The following is an 11,835-nucleotide window of genomic DNA, read 5'->3' on the forward strand; positions in this document are numbered from 1 at the left end:
GGAAAGGGGGTAACTGGGTGAAGAGAGAGAGAAAGACAGTCCAGAGAGAGGATATAGGCAAATACCCACCCTACACCCTTTCCCACTTCTCATTTCAACCTCAACTTCCATGTTTCAGAAAATGGTACCACCCTCCAGCTGACTGTTCAAGTAAAAAACCTAGCAGTCATCCTTTCTTTTCCTTACTGGCAGTTCTCATCTGTTCTACCTCCAAAACGTATCCTGAACCACTCCTTCTTCATTTCTACATCACCATCAGCCAAGTTCCTGTCATCGTCCACCTTTATTGCAAACCATCCCCACTGATTTCTCTGTCACACACGGCAATGCAAAATAAAAAGTGTGGGTCGGATCGTGCCAACCTTTCAAAGCCTATACTGGATGGGTCCGAATGTTTGTGTCTCCCCAAAATTCATTTGTTGAGACCCTACCCTCTAAGGTGATGATATAAGGATGTAGGGTCTTTGGAAGGTGCTTAGGTCATGAGGGCAGAGGCCTCATGAATGGGGTTAGTGCTCTGACAAAAGAGACTCTGAAGAGCTTCCCTGTCTCCTTCTGTACACTGAGAAGACAGCATCCATGAGGGAGAGGCTCTTAGAAGGCACTGACTAGGCCAGTGCTTGGATTTCATAGCCTCCAGAACTTAAATTTATGTTTTTTTATATGCTACCCAGTTTGTGGCATTTTTGCTATAGCAGCTCAGTGGACTAAGACTCACTCCCAGTATGCTTAAAATAAAATTTTGAATTCTTACTGTGGCTATGAAAGCTGTATCTTGCTCTTACTTACTCATCTCCCTCCTCTCACCACCCCACTATACTATCTCTAGCATATATCAAACTCATTTCAGAGTCAGTCTTGTTTTTGTTTTCTTTGCCTAGAACACTCCTTTATTATATCTCCATATGACTAGCCCTTTTCATCATATAAAATTCTACTTAAAAGGCACCTACACAGTGAGACTTTCTCTGGTCACCTACTTATTTCCATATCCTCCTTTTTTGTTTGTTTCCTTTGAGGTGTGTGCTACTCTCTGAAGTTAACCTATTTGTATGTTATTTGCCATGGCTAGAATATATTCTCCATGAAACCAAGCACTTTGCTATCATGTTTATATTATGTTCCCTATGCTACCACAGCCTTTGGCTCAAGGTAGGAACTCAATAATTAGTTGAGCTTGTTAATGAATAAAGGGGTGATTGACACCCCCATGACAGAGGAAGCATGATGCATGTGAGGATGTGGGAGAAAACTAGTGAGGCTAGAGCAGAGGAAGTGGGTGATGTGCCTTATGGTGGGAGAATAGGTATGACCAGCTCTTGTAGGGCATTTGGCCATGTAAGGAGGTTGGTCCTTGTATTAGGGTTCTCCAAAGAAAACCATATATATGGCTCTATTATAAAGAATTGGGTCATATGATTATGGAGACCAAGTCCCAAGATACATAATAAGCTGGAGACCCAGGAGAGCTGATGGCATGAATTCCAGTATGAATGCTGTCAGGCTCAAGACCTGAGAAGAGCCAGTTTTCTGGCTGGGTCTGAATACTGGGGGAAAAACCCTAAATCTCAGCCCATACAGTCAGGCAGGAGGCATTCCCTCTTCCTCAGCATTTTTGTTCTAGTCAGGTCTTTGATTGGTTGGATGAGACCCACTCATGTTAGGGAAGGCAATCCATTTTACTCAGTCTACCAATTCAAATGTTAAGCCTGTCCAGGAACACCCCTAGAAACTCACCCAGCATAATGTTTGGCCAAATGTGTGGGCATCCTGTAGTTTAGTCGTAGTGACACAGATTGATCATCATAGTCTTTATCTTGGTATCTGTGCGAAGATATTGATGGCAGCAGGGACTATCTTATTCATCATGTAACTCAAATCTTTTGGCAGATGCCACATACATAGTATAGTAATTGTTGGACAAATATATACTGAACTGTACTTTCTCAGTCTCTACCCAACATATGTGTTCTAGGAACTCTTCCCCTGAGATCTGGACTCTTTGATCTTACTCTTCTGTCAACAGACATTTCAAGATGTGCATCAGCACAATTGTGAGCACAAGTCTTTCACTGTTTGGAGGCATTTTCTTTCTTATAGGCTGTATTTTATCTGGACACATTTCATAGAAGAGGAGCTGGGGACCTGGGGAGGCCAAGTGCCATGGCCAAAGTCACATGATAAGATAGTAGGGAAGTTGGAATTAAATCCTTTGTCTTCCCTTTCTTTCTACTGTACCAGGACCCACTCCTCTCATTATGCTTTTTTTTTTTTCTTTTTTGGCAAAGTTGCTAAACAAACATAAACATAAATTACTAAATAGTCAATGAATGTCTTTTCTTGTTTGGAATAAGCAGAGTGTGGATCCATCATTGGGTATAGCATTCCAAAATCTCTCAGTATTATTGTTCTAGGTTACAAGCAGTATAACCTGACTTCTCATAAACTACTATGCAATATTTGTATATTTATTGTGAAAATAGCACAATCTTATTTTGTGTAAAGTTGAATGAATTCCAATGAGGGATGGCTTAAGAAAGGTCCAGTGAAGGCAAAGAGTTACATTAACTCCATTTACTCATTTATTCAGATCTACATACTGAGAACTCACCATGTACCAGATGCTATATTTACCAATCTTTAACCTAAGTTCTCTGAATAATGTGGAAAGGGAAAGCTATGCACATAACTGGATCATTAAATTTTTTCTCTGTTCTCATTTCTTTGGAACTTTAGAGGTGATGATGCTTGAATTAGATAATTTTATTTAAATTATGTGATTACTTTGTTATTCTCTTCCACTAAGCTTTTGCCCCATTTTAGAAATGAAGAAAGATGTTGAGTGACCAACCATGATATATTTATTTGCTAGTGTTTATGCCTAAATAAATGGGCTTCCCTGTAGCTCAGACAGCAAAGAATCTGCCTGCAACTCGGGAGACGTGAGTTTGATCCCTGAATCAGGAAGATCCCCTGGAGAGGGAAATAGCAACCCACTCCAGTAATCTTGTCTGGAGAATCCCACGGACAGAGGAACCTGGTGGACAGAAGAACCAGTCTGTGGGGCTGCAAAAAGTCAGACACAACTGAGCGACTAAGCAATATAACTTCAAATGCAGCTGTCCCATATTAAGAAGCTTAAGCAAATTGTTTTAATGATGATGCAGAGAGATAAAATCTCTCTCCAGTAAAATTTTAGGGTTTTTTTTGTGTGTGTGTGATTATTTTGCTTTAAAGATTCAGTACTTATGCTTCCCAGGTGGCTCAGTGGTAAAGAACCTGTCTGCCCATGCAAGGAGACATAGGAGATGTGGGTTCAGTCTGTGGGTGGGGAGGATCTCCTGGAGGTAAAGATGGCAACCTGCTCTAGTATTCTTGCCTGGAGAATCCCATGGACAGAGGAGCTTGGAAGGCCACAATCCGTGGTGTCGCAGAGTTGGACACACTGAGGGATTAGACACACTCACACTTGAGGGGTATAGGGACTCTCTTTAGTGGTGAACTGAGTACTTAAAATTATTTGGTCATGCAGTAGAAGCCCAGAGTACAGAATGAAACTACCCCAGAATCCTACCTCATTTAACACCAGTTTTTAAATAGTAATCACCTATAACTGATTTTCTTCTTAGCAATTAAGGGGAAAATATTATTAAATGATAAAGCACACAGACTTTAATGGACTCTGAGTTCTCATACCTGGAATTAAATTCTGACTCCATCATTTTCTCAAGAATTGACTCACAATCACTTAGCATGCAGGATGTGCTAAGTTGCTTCAGTCTAGTTCGACTCTTTTTGACCCTGTGGAGCCCACGAGGATCCTCTGTCCAGACGGTATATTAAAACACAACCTTCTAAACCCTACCCCAGAGTTTCTGATTCAGGAGGTCTGGAGTGACAGCCAAGAATATGCATTCATAACAAATTCTCAGGTGTTACTGATGCTGCTGGTACAGGAACCCCACTTTGAGAAGAGCTGTGCTTGACTTCTAGAGTGTGAATCTAAGCCTTGTATTAAATAAGGTTAATACTAACCTTATATTAAATATCTCTCAAGGTTTAGCCATAGGGCTATTGTGAGGATTAAATGGAACAGTAGATGCATGGTAAGTGCTGACATAGTAAGTGCTCCACAGAAGTTAGCTCTTAGCAATATGTCAGTGTTTTCCAATGTAAAAAATTAAAAAAATGAGGTGGAATTAAAAAAATATATTGTTGTTGAGCTATTATTGTTAGCTAAGTTCAGTTCAGTCTCTCAGTCCTGTCTGACTCTTTGCAGCTCCATGGACTGCAGCATGCCAGGCCTCCCTGTCCATCACCAGCCCCCAGAGCTTGTTGAAACTCACGTCCATCGAGTCGGTGATGCCATCCAACCATCTCATCCTCTGTCGTCCCCTTCTCTTCCTGCCTTCAATCGTTTCCAGAATCAGGGTCTTTTCCAGTGAGTCAGTTCTTCACATCAGATGGCCAAACCAGGGTCTCCTGCATTGCAGGCAGATTCTTTACCAACTGAGCTATCAGGGAAGCTAAGTTACATCAGTAATTTTACTTAAGTGTGCTTGACAGTGTACTATGCAGTATTAATATATCTATAGCACTGTTAATGTAGACTAATCTTTATTCATATTGCTCTGAAAAAATTGGTACAAAACAAAAACCGCACGGTGAAGGGGCTATGTCAAAGGGACATAGGGGCCGACTGAAAGAGATTCCAATGGCCAAAGCTGGGATAATTTCAGCAATAAAATGATTACAATTCATGTTAAAAAGTAAATATCCCCAAGCTCATGCTGAGATAAATAAATGCTTGGAGGAAGGAAGGAATAAATAAATGGAGAAGAGACAAATCTCCCATGCTGAGGATTTCAAATATTTTTTTGTAGATATTCTGCCCTCAAAGATGTGGAGGATAGCTACCTACGTTTTAAGTGTAAGGAGCACATGGTGACTTTCTTCCAAAGAGGGAAAAAGGGGTAACTTTACAGAGGAGAAACACGATGAACACCGTCTCAGCCCGGTGATTAAGGTTGATATCGACAGTGGTAAGTCACATTATTGGTACGTGTTCTTTATGTGGTGTACCTTACCCTGTGGGCTTCCTCCTCAAAACCTGTAACCCCAGTGTAATCATGAGAAACCCATCGGATAAATCCCAGTTCAGGGACACTTTGCAACATATGTGACCAGTGTTCCTAAAACTTGTCAAGGTCACCCAAAATAAGGAAAGTCTGAGAAACTGGCACAGCCCAGAGGACCTTAAGGAGACATGACAACTAAATGTAATGTGGTCTAGTGGATAGGGTGGGTCCTAGAACAGGGAATGGATGTTAGGTAAAAACCAAGGAAATATGAATAAGGCATGGAAAAAAGTAAAGCAAAACTCTGACTTTTAGGGAAAAAAAAAAGGTATGTATTTGTTATTGGAAGTGCCATCCAAACCTTAGAAGCATAGTAAAGAAAATAAATGCCAATGCTGTATGATAAAATGTTATGTTAATTTTAGGTGAACATTTTTCTAGATTGATCTGTCTATAGAGGTAGAGCATATATATGTTTATATACACACACACATATGTACACTCAGACACACACACACACATACATACACACAAATATAGTAGGCATGCAGACAAGCAATCTTACAAAAGCAGGATCTTTGTATGTGTTTTAAAATTTTATTTTAGGCACAATTTGATTCTTTTACATTATGAAGTATATCAAACATACATAAAATAATTAAACTGACCCCTTCTGCATATTTAGGGCTTCCCTGGTAGCTCAGTTGGTAAAGAATCTGCCTGTAATGCAGGAGACCCTGGTTTGATTCCTGGGTCAGGAAGATCCCCTGGAGAAGGGAAAGGCTGCCCACTCTAGTGTTCTTGGCTTTCCCTGGTGGCTCAGATGGTAAAGAATCCACCTGCAATGTGGGAGACTTGGGTTCGATCCCTGGAGGAGGGCGTGACAACCCATTTCAGTATTCTTGCCTGGAAAATCCCATGGACAGAGAAGCCTGTCTGGCCATGGGGTCATAAAGAGCCGGACACGACTGAAGCAACTTAGCATGCGGATTTGTACAACTATTACCACAATCAATTTTAGAACATTTTTATCATCCCCCAAAGAAGTTTCACACACATTAGCTTTCACTCTCTATTTCTCCTCAATCCTCTCAGTCCCAGGCAACCAACAATCTACTTTCAGGCTCTATAGATTTACTTCTTTGGAACATGCCACATAAATGAAATCATACAGTATGTTGTCTTGTGACTGACCTTTTTCACTTAGGATACTGTTTTCAAGTATCATCTTATGATATATATTAGATATATATAAGATATGTATCATCTTATGTATTAGAACTTTTTTTTTTTACTGCTGATTAATATTCCATCCTATGGATATACCAACTTGAATTATCCCTTCATTTGTTATAGACGTTGGTTATTTTCACTTTTTGGCTATTACAAATAATGCTGCTATGAATGCTTGTATACAAGTTTTTGTGTGGGCTCATGTTTCCATTTCTCTTGGGTATATACCTAGGAGTGGAATTACTGGATCATTTGATAGTACTGTGTTTAACATTTTAGGGAATTTCCAAGCAGTTTTGAAAAATGGCTGCACCATTTTATTGATACATTCTCACTAGCAGTGTGTGAGAGTTCCAGTTTCTCTACATCCTCACCAACACTTGTTATTATCTGACTTTATTGATTTTAGCTTGTTCTAGTGCTTTCACTTTTCACTTTCATGCATTGGAGAAGGAAATGGCAGCCACTACAGTGCTCTTGCTTGGAGAATCCCAGGGATGGAGGAGCCTGATGGGTTTCCGTTTATGGGGTCGCACAGAGTTGGACATGACTGAAGTGACTTAGCAGCAGTAGCAGCAGTGAGTATGACGTGATATCTCATGATGGTTTTGATTTTCATATTCCTAATGGCTAGTAATGGAGAAGGCAATGGCATCCCACTCCAGTACTCCTGCATGGAAAATCCCATGGATGGAGGAGCCTGGTGGGCTACAGTCCATGGGGTCGCACAGAGTCGGACACTACTGAGCGACTTCACTTTCACTTTTCACTTTCATGTACTGGAGAAGGAAATGGCAACCCACTCCAGTGTTCTTGCCTGGAGAATCCCAGGGATGGGGGAGCCTGGTGGGCTGCCGTCTGTGGGGTCACATAGAGTAGGACACGACTGAAGCGACTTAGCAGCAGCAATGGCTAGTAATGTTGAATGTCTTTTCATGTTCTTATTGGTCATTTGTATATCTTCTGTGGAGAAGGAATTATTTAGCTCTTTTGTCTATTTTTAAAATGGGTTATTTGTCCCTTTTATTACTAAATTACAATATCTAATTGTAAGTCCCTGATCAGACATATGGATTTGCAAACATTTTCTCCTAATATATGGATTGTCTTTTTCACTTGTTTGATAGTATTTTTTGAAGCGCAAAAGATTTTAATTTTGATGAAGTTCAGTTTGTCTAATTTTTCTTTTGTTTCTAGTGCTTTTGGTGCAAAGCTTTCTAAGGTCATGAAGAATCACTCCTATATTTTCTTCTAAGAGTTTTAAAGTTTGGGCACTTACAGTTATTGATGGTCTGATTTGAGCTAAATTTTGTGTACAGTGTGAGGAAGGGTCAAATTTCATTCCATTTTCATGTGATTATTCAGTTGTTCCAGAACATTCATAGAAGAGATTATTTTTTTCCTCCCTGAATTGTCTTGGTACCCTTGTTGAAAATAATTGCTTGTTAATGTAAGGGTTAATTTCTGGATCTTAACTTCCTGCCATTGACTTATATGTTGATCCTTATGCCAGTACTATGTGTGCTAAGTCTCTTCAGTCTTATCCGATCTTTGCAACCCTATGGACTGTAGCCTGCCAGACTCCTGTGTCCGTGGGATTCTCTAGGCAGGAATACTGGAGTGGGTTGCCATGCCCTCCTCCAGGGGATCTTCCCAACCTAGAGACTAAAACCATGTCTCTTATGTCTCCTGCATTGGCAGGTGGGTTCTTTACCACTAGCGCCATCTGGGAAGTTAGCACTATACTGTCTTGTATTTTAGAAATTGGGGGAAAGAGAAGATATTTTTAAAGTCATTGTTTTAAACTATTAACTTTATTAAATTTAATAACAGAGAAAAAGAAATAAAATAAAATATAAGAATTCTTGAAATTTAGAAAATATGCCTCTTGCATAAGATGTTAATTCTTAAAATAGCTAAGATTTAAGTCATTAAGAATGGAAATTTTTATATTTTGAAAACATGTAGTTATATTTCAGATTCTATGACTAACTCTGCTTTAAAAAATAAGCAAATTAGCATCTTCATAATTCCTATCACTTCCCTTTTCTCACATTTTATTTTTACTAATAATATTTTTATATCATGTTATTAATGTTACTAGCAATATATTTGAAACTATAACCCATACAGTGGTATAGTCTCGGTTATACATTTACATCTACTCAATACTCCCTACCAGTCCATGTTATCTAGATTGTTGACTATAGGTTCAAAGTTGGGTGTAATATTTTCTTTCTTTATTGAGTTATGGTTGATGTATTCTATTGTATAAGTTGTAGGTGTATAATATAGTGGCTTACAATTTATAAAGGTTATACTCCATTTATAGTTATTATAAAATATTGGCTACATTCCTTGTATTGTACAATCTATCCTTGTAGCTTATGTATAATACTCTGTATTTCTTAATCACCAAATCCTGTATTGCCCCTCTCCCCAATGCTATTGAAAAGCTTGTTCTCTATATCTGTGAGTTTGTTCCTTTTTGTTATAATTACTAGTTTGTTATATTTTTTGTATTCTACATATAAGTGATATCATACAATATTTGTCTCTGTCTGATTTATTTCATTTAGCATAATAACTTTCAAGTTCATCCATGTTGTTACAAATGGAAATATTTTAATTTTTAATGGCTGCATGGTATTCTATTGTGTGTGTGTATATGTGTGTGTGTGTGCATATATATATATATATATATATACCTCACATCTTTATTCATTCATCTGTTGATGGAAACTTAGATTGCTTTCATACATTGGCAGTTATAAATACTACTGCTATGAACATTAAAAAACAGAGACATGACTTTGCTGACAAAGATCTGTCTAGTCAAAGCTATAGTTTTTCCAATAGTCATGTATGGATGTGAGAGTTGGACCATAAAGAAGGCTGAGGGCTGCAGAACTGATGCTTTTGAACCGTGGTGCTGGAGAAGACTCTTGAGAGTCCCTTGGACAGCAAGGAGATCTAACCAATCAATACTAAAGAAAATCAGCCCTGAGTATTCATTGGAAGATGTAATCCTAAAGCTGAAGCTCCAATACTTTGGCCACCTGGTGTGAAGAGATGACTTGTTGGAAAAGACCCTGATGCTGGGAAAGATTGAGGGCAGGAGGAGAAGGGGTGACAGAGGATGAGATGGTTGGATGCCATCCCTGACTCAATATGCATTTGTTTGAGCAAACTCTGAGAGATAGTGAAGGACAGGGAAGCCTGGCGTGCTGTAGTCCATGGGGTCACAAAGAGGCAGACACAACTTAGCAACTGAACAACAACAAAAACAGTGAACATTGGAGTAAGTGTACCTTTTGATTTAGTGTTTTTGTTATGTATATATGCCCAACAGTGGAATTGCCAGGTCATATGACAGCTCTATTCTTAGTTTTTTTGAGAAATCTCCATACTGTTTTCCAATGTGGCTGTACTAATTTATATTCTCACTAACAGTGAACAAGGCTTCCCTTTTCTCCACATTCTCACCAGTGTTTGTCATTTGTGTTCTTTTCGATTATAAGCCGTTCTGACAAGTATGAAGTAAAATCTTTTTGTGGTTTTGATTTGCATTTCCCTGATGATAGCAATGTTGAGCATCTTTTCAGTGCAGTGCCTGTTGGTTACCTGTGTTTTCTTTCTGGAAAAATGTCTATTCAATTCTGCCCATTTTAAAAATGGGTTGTTTTGTTTTTTTGATGTTAAGTTGTATGAACTGTTTATATATGCTAGATATTAATTCTTACTGGTCATATCACTTGCAAATATCTTCTCTCATTGAGTAGATTTTCTTTTTGTTTTGTCAGTGTTTTCTTTGCTGTGTAAAACTTTTAAGTTCAATTAGGTCTCGTTTGTTTATTTTTGCTCTCGTTTCCTTTGCTTTAGGAGACAAATCGAAAAAAGAAAATAAAAGAAAAAGAAAAACTACTATGCTGAAGTTATGCCAAAGTGTTCTGCTTATGTTTTTTCCCTCTAGGAGTTTTATAGTATCTGATCTTACATTTAGATCTTTAATTAATTTTAGTTTATTTTTGTTTATGGCATTAGAGAATGTTCTAATTTCATTCTTTTACATGTAGCTGTCCAGTTTCCCCAGCACCACTTATTGAAGAGAGTGTCTTTTCTCCTTTGTATATTCTTGCCTCCTTTTTCATACATTAATTGACCATGAGAGTGTTGGATAATGTCTGGGCTCTCTATTCTTTTTTTATATTTAATCTTATTCATTTATTTTAATTTTGGCTGTGCTGGGTTTTGTTGCTGTGTAGGCTTTCTGCAATGAATGGAGGTTCCTCTTTGTTGCAATGTGCAGGCTTCTCATTGTGGTGGCTTCTCTTGTTCTGAGCATGGGCTCTAGGGGGCACAGGCTTCAGTAGTTGCAGCATGTGGGCTTAATAGTTGCAGCTCCTGGGCTCTGGAGTACAGGCTCAATAATTGTGGCACACAGGCTTAGTTACTCCATGGCATGTGGGATCTTCCCAGATCAGGGATCGAAACTGTGTCTCCTGCACCGGCAGGTAGATTCTTTATCTCTGGACTATTATGTTCTATTGATCTATATGTCTGTTTTTGTGCCAGTACCGTACTGTTTTAATTACTGTAGCTTTGTAGAATAGCTTGAAGTCAGGGAGCATAATTTCTACAGCCCTGTTCTTCTTTCTTCAAATTGTTTCGGCTACCAGGAGTCTTGTTTTGACTACCAGTGGTCTTGTTTTTCCATACAAATTTTAAAATTATTTATTCTATTTCTGTGAAAAATGCCATTGGTATTTTGATAGGGATGGCATTGAATTTGTTGATTGCCTAGGGCATTATGCTCATTTTAGCCATATTAAGTCTTCCAATCCATGATAATGATAATATCTTTCCATGTTTCTGTGTCATCTTCAGTTTCTTTCATTGGTGTCTGTTTTTTGGCTGTGCTTCATGGCATGCAAGATGTCAGTTCTCTGACCAGGAATCAAACCTGTGCTCCCTGCCCAGGAAGTGTGAAATCTTAACCACTGGACCACCAGGGAATTCACAATCAATGTCTTATAGTTTTCGATGTACAGGTCTTTTACCCCCTTAAGTAGGTTTGTTCATAGGTTTTTTATTCTTTATGATGTGATGGTTCTTTAATAGGATTGTTCCTTAATTTCTCTTTCTGATAATTTGTTGTTAGTTCATAGAAGTGCAACATATTTCTATATATTAATTTTGTATCTTGATGCTTTAATGAATTCATTGATGAGCTCTAGTACTTTTCTGGTGGTGTCTTTAGAATTTTCTATGTATAATATCATGTCATCTGTAAACAGGTACAGTTTTTACTTCTTCCTTTCCAATTTGAGCTCCTTGTATTTCTTTTTCTTTTCTGTTTTCTGTAGCTAGAACTTCCAAAACTATGTTGAAGAGAAGTGGTGAGAATTGGCCTTCTTATCTTGCTCCTGATCTTAGAGAAGATATTTTCAGCTTTTCACCATGAGTATGATGTTAGATATGGGTTTATCATATATGGTCTTTATTTGAGGTATGTTCCCTGTGG

Source organism: Ovis canadensis, chromosome 9, assembly GCF_042477335.2.
Source record: "Ovis canadensis isolate MfBH-ARS-UI-01 breed Bighorn chromosome 9, ARS-UI_OviCan_v2, whole genome shotgun sequence".
NCBI classification, from domain to species: Eukaryota; Metazoa; Chordata; class Mammalia; order Artiodactyla; family Bovidae; genus Ovis; species Ovis canadensis.